The sequence below is a fragment of the Pinus tabuliformis genome, chromosome 5_2 (assembly GCF_031772625.1).
Source record: "Pinus tabuliformis cultivar Carrire ecotype Pingquan chromosome 5_2, CPIR1, whole genome shotgun sequence".
Taxonomy (NCBI): Eukaryota; Viridiplantae; Streptophyta; class Pinopsida; order Pinales; family Pinaceae; genus Pinus; species Pinus tabuliformis.
Genome location: NC_142306.1, coordinates 199,602,378 through 199,617,015, shown reverse-complemented (window position 1 = coordinate 199,617,015; position 14,638 = coordinate 199,602,378).

Here is a 14,638-nt window from a genome sequence, read left to right as displayed (position 1 = left end):
ATAAGAACAAATTTTGATGAGATCCATAGTGAAACAGGGTGTTGGAGAATTCGTAAAACATTGTGAATTGGAAAAAATTGTCATCTTTGTGACGCTAAGAGTGTTGAACATGAAAAAAATTTCTTCTAGATTGCTTTGCATACACCCACATTAAAACTAAATCAAAATAATTTTACAATTAACTTTCTAACGTCTTAACTCATCAAGAGTATAATGATTTAGGAATGCTTCTCTTAATGATTTTGAGTAGAAAAGTTCAATTCTAAAGTGGAAAAATCATTTCTTTGCCTTTTCCTTGCCCTCTTTTAAAGATATGATAAACCAATGTTGGCGTCATTTGATGTTAATCACCACCATAATAATCATCGATATATTTTTAAAAAGGGAATGAAAAAAACTTTATACCATTCAAATAATTTTTCATTCTAAAATTACATTCATATCCTTATTAATGATGAGTGATGAGTTTGTTGGTAGTGTGTTTGTGAAAAGACATTTACATAATTGAAAAATATATAATAAAAATAGTCATTTATTTTAACTTTTAATTCATTAGATATAAATAAATAAGAAACATATAGATTTATAAATCTATATGTCTAAAACATAATATTAAAATAAAATTTTGTTACTTTCTATATCAATTTTGTTTTTATCTTATCTTTTCAGACATGTAACCACTCATTTTTCATATTTTGAACTGAACTATGATCGTAAGGTATCAACACTTATTTGTTAAGAGGAATTTTGGTTAATATAATTAGATGTATTTATCTATTAACTGAAATGGTTATAGTTTGTATCAAGAATTTTTGCACCCACACCATATAGCATTGTAATGCAATAAAAAATGGGGCTTACTAGAAGCTAGCATTTTAAGAGGTATTAAAATATCAAAATTACCCTTTATAAATTGATTTTTTTTACATAGTTGGAAATACAACAAATAACATTGCTAGCATATATCCTAACTATTTATTAACTAGAATGGTTATAGTTTGTATCAATAATTTGTTGCAACCACACCATATAACATTGTAATGCAATAAAAAAAAGGGAACTTACTAGAAGCTAGCATTTTAAGAGGTCTTAAAATATCAAAACCACCTTTTATAAATTGAGTTGTTTTTACATCGTCGCAAATACAATAAATAACATTTCTATTATATATCCTAACAAATTAACCTAGAATTAGAATTACCTTGCATAACATTAAAACACATGAGATTAAAAAAATATGTGGCTACTTAAGGGTTCCTACTTGATGGCTACTTGTAGTTAATGATCCTAATTTCCATGTCTCAATCTCCTTGATTTCCTTGATTTTATTGTATTCCTTCCTCATATTTGATTATAACCAAGGTAGATTGGCATGCTTAAATGGGAGGTTAGAATTGGGATCTCCTCTTGTAACTTAAAATTAATCCAATATTATAAGTATTTAGTTGAAATATGTCAATTGGGTTTATCTTAAGTAGTGGGGGAATGGTTGTTATCCTCCCCACTCAAGTTCAAATCATACAAGTGACATGTTGAGCTCATCATTTTGATCCTTGTTCATTTTATGGCTTTGAGCCCTATGCAATAGCTTACCCTTTCCTATGCGTTAGAGGGTGGGGTTCTTTATTACATTAAAATTTTATTTATATGAAATACATTAATTAAAGACAAGTTTTATATGCAATTGCTAATATATGGTATTTATTATTGTTGATGCTGATTCTAAATCCTAATACGTACCAAAGTGGATTGACACTTAGAGCAATTGTCATAAAATGAAATATTAATAAGGAGGTATTTTGTATTTTTAGTTTGCTTTCTAGATGATAGTGAATACATATAGTGAATATAAGATAAGGTGTTCTCTAAAATTGCTTCTAATTTTAGCCAAAACCTTCACCTTTGGCTCAAGTGGGGATGGCATAAGGATGCATAGTCTTAGCTACACCATTGGTCAATAAAAGAGGAATTCATTTGTAGAATAAGGATAATATTAAAAAATACTATTACATCAAAACTTAGGAGAAATTATGGGGTCATAGGGAGTAAGAGGGAAAAAGTAAACTAAGATGTTATTAGGAGGTCATCAAATCTAATCTCAAAAAAAAAAAAATATCTCTTTGTCATGACTAATGTAAGAAGAAATCAACATTTCTAAAATAAAGAAAAATTCTTATGAGATTCATAATGAAACTGAGCATTGTTCAATTCCTAAAAGGACCATGGGATGAAATATTATATCACCTTTAAGACACAAAGAGGTTTGAACATGAAAATAACTTTCTCTTAGATTATCTATATTTACACCAATAAGCGTACCTATTTCAACTCAAAGTGGATGTAGACTTACAATTTTATTTATTTATTTCAACTCACAGTGGATGTAGGCTTTGATGGCACCAATTTCAACCATTTCTTTTCTCTTGAGTGTTACATAGACATATTTAATTTAATAATTAAATTAAAATTGAATTGCTACTTCTATTCCTTTTCCCTCGTGGTTGTTCATTGCTTCAATCCATGAAGATAACCAGAAGAGTTTTCAGCAATATGTGCTTGGAATGGTGGAGGAAGGATTGATTCATTATATCCCCTCCAATCCTCATGCTCTCCCAATCTATGCATCTGCATACGTGTTATGTATTGTGACTTGACATCTTGATATGGAGGTTGATATGAAATTTTCAGGTAACCATTTTTCTATGGAAAAAGGAAATAAGAATAACAAGAAGAGAATTCCTCCTTTCTTCTGTTCCTCATTGGCCCATGTTGTCACATCCTCAAGCTCATCAATTAAATACATTCATTTCTATCATTGAAAACAATAATCCAAAATTGTAAGCATCGAAATGGACGGTTGAAGATACGTGGAGTTCCCATGCTCGTCCCCGCCATATATTCCAACAAACAGTCTTTCAAAGTAAAATAAGATCAATATTTTCTTCATCATGTTGTATTAATTTGTTGGCTTCTAGGTTATACCTCTCAAAAATGTATTTATACTATTATTAGCTAATTTTCTAAGGGGTTTTAATTATTTTAATCAAAGTTAAAATAATTGTTATAATGATAAATGTTCATGAAATTTAAAAGAATGGTTGTAATGATATATGTTATTTAAATTAATTTAAAATAATTAATGATTTTCATTGTTCAAGTTCCAAGAATGTTGAGGATACAACTCCAATAGTTTTTGAAAATCCACTTCATATTTTTCAACTGCAAATCTAATGGTTTAAAGATAACATGCATATCAACATATATCAACCACATTTTATTAATGTGACTGTGCTAGTATACTCACATTCAATCTAATTTTCAAAATATTTGTCACACTACCAACCTTCTTGACCTTTTAAGTTATCAAAACTATAGTGATATTGGAATTCCTCTCCTAATGCTTTTTTAATATAGAAATTCTGAGTAATATCTTACCTTCTTAAGGTCCAATAGACAGTATTAGTCTTAGTGGACACTAATCATAATCATCATAATCATCATATATAACTAAACATAAAGTTACTTTTTTCATATATTGTATAATATTTTTTGAAACTTTTATCAATGCTTTAATACCATAAAGCCTAAGAACTTCCACTAGAAATAACCCTCTCCATTACTAACAAATCTTGAATGCATTTACTTCAAAATGGAATTGAACCAAAAATACCTCACATTATAGTCCATAAAACATTTAAAAAGCCTAACATGTCATGCATTATAGTCCCAAATATACATGACCATAACTTCAAGTAAGTTAGAACTTACTAATGAGCACCCATATCAATCCATATATCAACATATGTATTCAAATGAAAGAAAAATATATTCCCCAAACCCCTTATAAATAAATAAAATACATATGCCACAGATAGTGCTCAATAAAACAATGAATACTCATATTCAAAGGAGCCACCACCCTCATCCTCCCAAACATGTCTTTGGCATGTTGCCATCAACAATCTATCTATAAACAATATATTCATCATTTCATATGTTTCGTTATAAAATTGATGAGAAAACATATGAGTAAAACTAGAAATTATTATTTGGATTTCCTAAAAAATGAGCCTCAACAGGAAAATTTCTAAAGAACGTAACCCCTATGTGTCATTAATCACCACAAGGGAGTCACTAAAAAATTGTATTCTGTGGACAATTTTTGTTGTTTCAAGCACAATAATTAATATTAGATCCATTATCTTTGTAAAATTATTTTAGCCTCTTCCTATTCTATCTTTAAGCATTAATACATGTGCTTTCCTTGAAAGGAATACATCACCATCCTTACCAACTTGTGGATCTCCTTGAGAAGCACCATGAAAATAAGACCAAGCTCTTGATTTATCCACCTCTTCCATAACAATTTATATTGGAGGATTATAATATCTTTTTATTATTTAAAACTACATAGTTGGACTGAAATTATCATCAAATAGACCATCATTCTTAGAGAGCCAAATACCCCATGAAATAATTATTGAAAAATCTTGAATATTTTAACATTCGTATTGTCACACTAATTCCTCATACAATGTTTTAATGAAGTACCTCTCTATAAATATTTAAGTCCAATAATGGATTCTACTTCTTTAATTATCTAAATAGCAATGTTGAAAAATAAAAGAAAAAATGTATAATAGAATCCTTACCTTCATTGCAAAGTGAATACCTATTAGCACCATGTCTACTAATGTTTTGTGAATTATCCTAAGTAAGAACCATGATTTTGAGCACCAAACACACAAAAATCCTCGTCTTAAGAGGGATTTGGATTTCCATATAATCATATAACATTACTATGGATTCACAAGAAGACCATCCTTGCATATAACCTTATAACCTAGTTTATGAAATTAATGTACCCTTCCCAAATTATAAAATCCTCATTATGTAAACCAGTTATTATTTTTTTCCACTCTTGCTTTGTGAAGAATCCATTTTCATCCAAAGAATTCACCATATTTCCTAAGAGTATAATTTTCAGCATAGGCTATGTAGGAGTCCTCTCCCAGTCTAAATATATTCCCCTTTCCCACCTTCCATACAGGACACCTGCTAATCAATGCAAATTCCAGTGCTACTACCTTTCACATGGTGGAAGCATTATGAAAAGACTTGATAAGTTTCTTAATCCCATCTTCAACATTATCAGGATCTAAAAATTCTTGAACACAACTCGGCCCCAAAGGCCCTTAATTTTAATAAATCTCCACTAACAATTTTCATCCATGAATTTTGAAAATTAATAAATAGTTTTTTATTCCCCACTTTCCAAATGCCTAAATATTTTGATTTTCTTCCATTTAACCCATGTCATACCATGATTTTACCTATATCTTGGCCAAAAAAATTTGAAAATAGTTCTCTTTATATTCTCAATAAAATCATCTTTCTTAATGAATTCTAGACTCATCCAAAGAAATAGAATGGAATCTGATATAGACTTGGGTAGCAAAAGAATTCCCCCCATGAAAATGTTTTATTGCACTAGATATAAGACCTTTTTTAATCTATTCCACAAGCCAATCCCAATCTTTGTTAACATATTCATTGGGTTTTATATAAAAAACAAGGTACTTTAAGCCATTATTTAACAAAATAAATTGTAAATGGAATAATCCAGAAGGAAACCTTACATTATCATCATCAATCCCCCAAAATCATATTGTTGACTTACCTACACTAATCTTCACTTCTATTGCAATATAATATAAATCTATTATCTCTTTCACTTTTGGACAATATCTTCTATGTAGTTCATAGAAAATTAGTATATAATCCATAAATTGTAGATGATATAGTAATAATTAACCTCCCATTTTGATACTCTTTATTCAACTTGTTCTCTTTACCTCCAATAATTCCCTAAAACGTTTAGCCACAATGACAAAAAGTAGGGGTGATAGAGGGCACTACTATCTTAGCCCCTTATTAAGGGTAACAAAGGAAAATGTCGATACATTTACCAATATAAAAAAGGACACTAATGTGACACAATTCATCACCCAATTTAGATGATGTACACAAAACCCTTAGTGCATTAACATCATTCTTAAGTAAAGCTAACTAGCCCTATAATAAGCCTTCAAAATATCTATTTTAATTAGCATAGCTTGTAGTACTTTAATAATAATGGAAATTAGTCCCTTTTTAGATACAAATGTATATTTACATGTGTTTGTGTACGATGAAATCAAACTATTAATTAGAAATATAAACATATAAAACTCTTTACTCTCATAGTTGTGAATTTTACACAACTTTATAAATACAATTACACAAATAAATGGATCTGAGTTATTCAAATGAGGTAGGACCATCAAAATAGGGAATAGGGATTTCAAAGGAGAGTTAAGTTCTGCTAGTATCCTCCCTAGATCTCTAGATGCCTTTATCACTCTCATTAAATCCTCTCCAATGGTCTTAAACAACCTCAAGAAAAACTCCATAGGACTTCAATCAAAACACAATTTATTTTTCCTTTTATAATGAATGAAGAACCATTTGTAACTCCTATTCCTCTAGTAATAATGCATTATCCTCCTTAGCGAAAAATCTAGGAAAATATGTTGTCATTTTAACCACATTTTCTATATTAACCTTATTTTCATCTTTGTAAATCTCAATGAAATTTTCAACATCTATTTGAACAGTGTACCAAAACTAGTAACCATAGTCTCATTAAACCTAGTTACCTTCCAAGTATTGTTGAAATTATTCCTATCAATTACATTATGATTAATAAACTTTTGTATTTGTATTCCCTTATTTTCTCCAAACAATTTTGTTTCTAAGACTATAAGTTGCTTCTTTTATTTGATAAGATCTTCTTTCTCCTAATCTCTAAATAGTGAGCCTTATTTTTACACTCATCATTTGGATATCGATCTATCTCTTGATTATATGAACATTCTAACCCTCACTCATAAGATATAAGCCCTAGCTAATCCCATTTTTTTTCTCATGAACCTAATTTAAATCTTCCTATTTGATTTTATTTATTTTTTCTTCAAATTGAAGAGAAAATAAAATGTTTTATAACCCATCAAATGGAACCCATGTTTATTTAACCAACTTAACAAAATCTTCCTCCTCTAGCCAGTTAGGGTTAAGCTCAAAAGGGGCTTTTGAGAAGGATACAAAAGTGATCTAACTCTACACTTAATCGGACTAACTATCTAATCCTCACATATCATTTATTAAATCTTCTAAGAGGAACCTATCCATCCTTTTCAAAATTTATCTCCATCCATTGTCATGTTCCTCCAATTATGTCTCAACTTGCTAGGCTCTACATCATATAGAACCACCTCCTCTATTCTCTTTAAGAAAAAAAATGAGAAAGGATTAAACCGAGATGAGGATATATACACTGAAACACTACTAATACAAACTTTAAGACCGCCACCCACCCCACAACACCACGTCCCCCTCCCCCCCCCACCCCAAGCAAAACCCCTCCCCACCACTACTCCCAAGATGGAATTAGCTTCTCCAATATAATCCATTAAAAAAATCATTTCCCAATAAGGAACACTTCCAGAATATAGAACACAATTATTGAAAAGTATTACATATTTATAAATAGCCTTAGTGTAAAGTTTCCCTCATTATTTCATGAAAATAAAATACATTAAAACCAGAAAAGAAACAAGTCCTACATGTTAACTTTTCATAGGATCTTCTAAAATGGTAATTACTTCTTATGATATCTTATGTTAATATTGTCTTTCATTCAAATTCATCGTAAATAAATTACATATAAGATCTCAACAATATAAATAAAATTCCATTAGGATCATAAAGAGATAGCCAAACAAGAGACACAAGAACTTACTATGGGAAAACCCACATAGGGGAAAAACCAAACAAACCTTTTCTTAAAGATATAATTAAGTTCAATATAGATACATCAAGTCAAACATAAAGTTAAACTAACTAGTAGCATAACCCTAGCCACACCCGTTCAAATTTCCTTCTTATATAAATAAATATTTTCCTTAAACAATTTTCCCCGATCTTCTCATAATTTGACCATATGTCTACCTTAGAATTCATCCTATTCTCTCTACCTCAATAATTAGGCCTTTTGGCTCAAGAATTATGTCTTCTCATGAACTCAAACTTCCATAGGGAATAAGTTTATCCAAGAGCTCAATCTTCCACAAATAATTAACTTCACATAAACAAAAGAAGAGTAATATGACATGTTCCTTATATGTGATCTAAAATGTCCCCCAAATGTTCTAAACTAAGCCTGAGAAGTGATATGAAATTCTTGCTTTGTTTAAGAAGAGTGAATGGCCTATATATAGGCATTCTAAGAACCTGAATGGGTGTGTCTCTTTAGTGGGGTTGACTTCACCTTTTGGAGGGATAGCTTGTCATCTCGAGCCAAAAATTCAACCTTTTGAAATTCAAAATTTATGTTTTGAAATCAACATGAAGAACATTTCTTAAATTAAGCATATTTCAAGGGATAAAGTAAAAGTGACATGAATAACATGCCTTACATAATTCAAGGGACAGAATATTAATTATGAAGACCAACCATAGCTACAAAATTCAACACTCCCTCTTATCTAGGGAGGTATTCATAATGACTATAAAATGTTCTCTTGTTGAAATTTTTCTCTAAGAAAAGGTTATAATAATTCATCATCAACATCAACATCATTTAATTACCTGGTCATCAATTCCGACACGTGATAAATAAACAAAATCAACTAGTTACCATAATTCTGGTTGGTACCTCTGACCTATGGTGCACCATCATCATAATCCTGGTTGGTACTCATGACACATGGTATAACATTAGCATCAACTAGTCGCCATAATTTTGGCCTATCTGACATGTGGTATATAGACTAGCCTTGGTTCACCATCATTCCTTTCAATATATTTGACACATGGTGAATATCCAAAGGAAGCACTCTACCTGAATAATTCTAGGCCTGATGCTAAATGATCTCACTCAACCTATCTAGATATGTATGGGCCCAATGCTGAAAGGCACCCACTCAATTAAGTGATTTTGGGCCTTTAGGACCATTCTTCCTAATTCTAACCAACATTCAATGACATGGGAAGAATTATATTCCTCTACTAAACCATTCTCCTTAAATCCATTCAACATACTTGACATAGGTAGAATTTTTGTCCATGATGCTATCACATCAAAACTTTAGACCATTTTCCCTAATCCTGGTCAACCTCACCTAGGGTGATTGGTTGTCTTTGATGTTGCAATTTCAACCCTGCCTCTTGCTAAGAGATACATGCTCAATCACTTCAAGCTTGTCCTCGAAGTATACAGACTTCATCCTAGGATAGAGGCTTTGTTAGTAATATGCTTAACTGTAGAATAATATTGGATCCATACTACTTCCTTATGTTCCTTGTTTCAATACTGGTTCTCCTTGTGTCTTAACTTGTCAGCATGGTCATCAACTGCACATGATCAAACAATCATGCAAGCAGTTTTTGAAGCCATACTACTTATCAACTTGGTAACCAAGCTACAATATAATTTTTCTATATAGTACTGAGTGTGACATATATTTTCTTCCTACTCATCCAAGAAATCATAACGAATCCCAAACTAAATCAATATCATGATGAGCTCTTTTTGTATTTTGCACTCTCTACACAATCAAAATTTGTGAATCCCTATAGTTGTACTTCATTATTTGAGACATGCCTCAAGCCCTAATTGGTTGTGCCATACCCAACTGTACCATGTTGAACTTCATACCTTGCCTCAACCATAAGCTGGTCAAGTAATTTCTTGTTACCCTAATTGGGTGCTCTTTTTGGAACAAATTATGTTGTGGCAATCCTGGCTACTCCCTCCAACACTTCTACTTTCTATAATATTAGCTATCTAGTCTAACAATGTCAATGACTGTCCATCATCTCTAACTTAGAGGTCAACTTCCTCTGAAGCTAAAACAAGGATCCCTGACCACTCCCTCCATTGTAGAAGCAATTATTTCTACCACAGTTGCTCCCTCTAACACATGAGTCCTTCTATTTCCATGAAATCATATAGAATAAACTTTTATCCATAAATCCAAATCTTAGGTGCAATATTTTATATGCAAGCAGAATACTTCTTTATGACCCTCAAATCCTTGAGGTGGTTCCATTTGTACTTCTTCGTCAAATTCTTCATGGTGAAAAATCACCTCTAAATCCATATAATGTAATTCCGTTACTAAAGAAATAATAATTCTAATAGAATTGCACTAGGAAACTGGAGAAAATGTAGTTTCAAAATCCTCTCCCTCTTTCTATGAGAACCTTATAGTATCAAATCTCACTTTCTACTTTTCTAAGCTACCATCTGTTATAGGGCTAGATCAAGGTATACTTCAAAATTGTTGATCTTTATGCTCCCTCTGGGCTCAAATATCATCTAGTACAATATCTCTCAATACAAATTATCAATTCTAGGAGAGTCTTCTTGTCACAAGCTTTGATTCATTCTTCCACTACTTTCATCTACTACCAGAGCCTTGGAAACCTTTACTATGTACCTACAATCCTCATAAGGAGGCCATGGAAGAATAATTACAACCCAAAGCAAGAGAAAAATACAAAAGGCTAACTAACAGTAAAAAAATAACAATAATCAAAGAAGAGAGATACAAGATACATATCTTTTGAGGATCATAGGAAATGTCAGTTCCCTCTTGATCATAACCTTCTTGTGTCCATCTTGCAAATTTATCATCCTTTTCCTCATCATCAACATGATGTCATTCCTTCCTACATGAGTTATTCTTTCAGTGGAAACATTGACCAAGGTCCAGATCTAGGGTTGTATCCCCAAACCCTAGAGATTCCTTATCCTTCAAGATTAATCTATGGTTTACAAACCCTAGGGTAATCCGATATACCAAAGGGGCATATAGCACAAGAGCTCTTATTTCTCTTCTCAACCCCCTCTACTTCTAGAGCAACCTTCTTGAATTAAATTCAAATTCATCATGTCTCAAATACTACAAGGAGAAATATGCCATATACTAATCAATAACTATGCTCAAGCAATGGCATCCAGTAGCAATACTCATAGTGATATTCTAGCAACCGTGTATTGTCAGCTAGACATTGATTTTGACCCTTTCAACCCAAGTATCCTATAGTTCATCATAGTAGTAATAATAAGGACACATCAGCTTATGAAAATGACTCATATTTCTTGAGAAGACTTTGGTCTCCGAATTTGAAGGGGACTCGGCCTCTTCTTCATTGTAAGTTTCTCTTGCTCCAACAAGGTATGCTTTATTTAAGAGATAATTATCATTTTTATTTCAAAATTTTACTTCAGGATTGAATGAGATAGGTTCCATCCTTTAGTACCCAAATACCCTTAGTATCAATAATCAATATTAGCAACAAATGTAATGCATCTTCTAGGTCCTTTTCTTAAGAGTGCAAGGTTCATGAAAACACATGGTGTTAATACTTTAAGAGCTAGTAGCTTCAACATCCTACCTCTAAACACAATGCAACAACTTCAAGGAAAAACACAAGTTCATTATACTTTAACATTCAATATTGTGTATGTATCAATCATCTTTTCCTTGTCAAACCATGTTTTTCTTTGAGAAACAATATGAATTTCCTTTTCAAATCTCGGGATGACTTTCTTGTTACAACTTATCAAGCAATATTTTTCTTCTAGCTCCATAATTGTCCTTAATGGATTCATCAAGGATGACAACATATCAGTCCTTTAATACTTTCATATGATCCAACTAAGGAGTAGATCAAATTCCTATTTAGTTCCATACGAAAACAAATTTGAAAAAAGTCTTTACAACCAGGCATAGTTATTGACAAAGTTATTTGATGATCATTTCCTCTAAATGATATTTACAAGACTACTTCCAAAGTAAAACCTTCAATTCCAATCTGAATCATTGTGAGTGATGATACATAACTTTCAATGCAAGAAAACTTTAGTAGATTTCTTAAAATACACCTTAGTTGGTCTTGACATGGGTTGAGGAAGTTATGACTCCTTTTGAGACTCCTAATCCTTTGAATCTTTCATTTAAGGTCTTTCAATTTTATTTCTCCACATATTAGAGATAATACTTCACACCTATTTATCTCATCCTCATGCAATGCGCAAGATTTGATATAGTATTTAGAAACAAGAAAAATCAAAACACTGCTTGTTTATGTTGTCTCCTCAACCGTCATTCCATAATCACATGATCAGATATCATACTACCATACTCAAGTTAGATACTAGTTTATATTCATAAAATATGATATTTAAATGTGCCTTAATGGAGTATCTTCTATCATTCCTTGACCAGAACATGATTTTAAATAGAACTAAGTAAACAAATTCACAGGGGATAACTTGTTGACCTTTCTAGAGGTATTTCATAGCCCTCTTTTCTATTTTATGAGGTTCTTGAGATTCGTCGGCCCATATCAACAAGCTCTAAAGTCTTATCGATCCTTTGAAACATTCTCGAACATTTTCTTGGCCCATTGAAGCTTTTTGGCTTATCTAAGGTTAAACTGAGGAATTTCACAATCCTGATATTCCCTTTTTAAGGCACAAATTACACAATATTTTGGTGGCATATTTTCCTAAAATTAACCTTAAAAGAGCTCTAACTTTGCTACTATTTATCCTTACACCTTCAAGGCTTCTCTTCAAGCATAGCTCTAAAACCTTGTTGATTTTTCATAGGATCTTCTAAACCGATAATTACTTGTTATGCCATCTTAAGTTAATCTTTTCTTTCATCTACATTCATCATAAAGAAATTACACAGAATATCTCAATAGTATAACCAAAATTCTAAATTCTAGTAGGATCATAAAGAGATAGCTAAACAAGAGACACAATAATTTATCCTGGGAAAACCCACATGGGGGAAATCCTAGCAACCGTGTTCTTAGAGAAATCACTAATTTCAACAAAGATACGTCACATCAAACACAAAGTCATACTAACTAGTAGCATAGCCCTAGCCACACCTGGTCAAACTACCCTCTTAGATAAGTCAAACTTTTCCTCAAACAATTATGCTCGGTCTGCTCATATTTTGACCATCTATCTGCCACAAAAATTTTCTGGTTCTCTCTGCCTTAGGAATTAGGCCTTCTGCCTCAGGACATAGGCCTTCTACCTTAGAAATTATGTATTCTCATGAACTCAGTCTACCACAGGGAATAAGTTTATTTAGGAGCTCGATCTTCAACAGAGAATTAAATTCACATAAACAAAAGAAGAGTGACATGAAATGTTCCTCAAAAGCGATCCAAAATGTGCCTCATTTGAACTGCACTGACCCCAAAAGTGATCCAAAATTCTTGCTCTATTTGAGGAGAGATAATGGCCTATATATAGGCATTCCGAGAGCCTAAATGGGTGTGTCTCTTCACCAATGTCGAATTCATCTTTTGGAGGGATGACTTGTCATTTGGAGCCACAAATTCAACCTTTTGAAATTCAAAATTTCTCTTTTGAAACCAAAATGAAGAAAATGTCTTAAATTTATTTATTTCAAGGGATAAAGTAAAAATGACATGAAGAACATGTCTTACATAATTCAAGGGATAAAATATTAATTATGAAGAATGACCATAGCTATGAAATTCAACATTCATGTACTAATAAACCCTATCAAATAACCTACAACATCAACAGAAATGAATTTTAAACCCTCAATCATCCTTTCCAAGTTGAAAGGAAGATTACTTCTATCATTGATGGATTCTTGGAGGAGCATTATAGCAAGCTTGTTGATCTCAATCATCCTTTTTAAGGAAATTGTTTTCATGAGGCATCCCAAACCACTATAGTTGAATGAAAGATAATTCATGGGACACCTATCACTAGGGTGTTAATTTCTCCAAAAACCCTCATAATACATTTCTTTTTTCCAACCACTAATTCATAATGAGCCTTTTATTGGGCTATGAACAAGTTATACTTTTTTCATGATTATAAACCCTTAGACCCTTTCCCTTCTAGACTAGCCAAACCATCCCCAACTTCCCCAAAAACATTACCTATACCTTATTTCCTAAACCTCAAATTAATTACCTCTCATCTTCCACAATAGCCACCTTCCATTTTGTAGGACCAACACCATAACCTTTTTCATTTGCTATGGAACCATAAGAAGCACCTCTAAAATACACCTATCTAGTCTTATAGAAAAACCTAAACCCTAATTCTCATATTGATAACCCTTATTGGAACCACTTATTGATAGATAAATTTTACATAATAATAAATGAAATATTATTAATATTAATAATTTTTTTTTTAATTTCGATTTATTAACTAAAAAAACAACTCATATATCTATATCTATATATATATATATATATATATATATATATATATATATATATATATATAGTAATGTTACTTTTTAATAGTTAACCTTCTACACCAATGTTTCATCTTAACATATGAAAACTAACTTTTCATATTTTAAAACCAACTATGTTGCTAAGCTATCACCGCTTATTTGTTAAAATGGATTTTGTGGGTGTGTAACTAGAATGGTTATGATATGTATTACAATGTTGTTGTAGCTACACCATATTGGATGATAACACAAATACAAAAGGGTTTATCACAAGTGAGTCT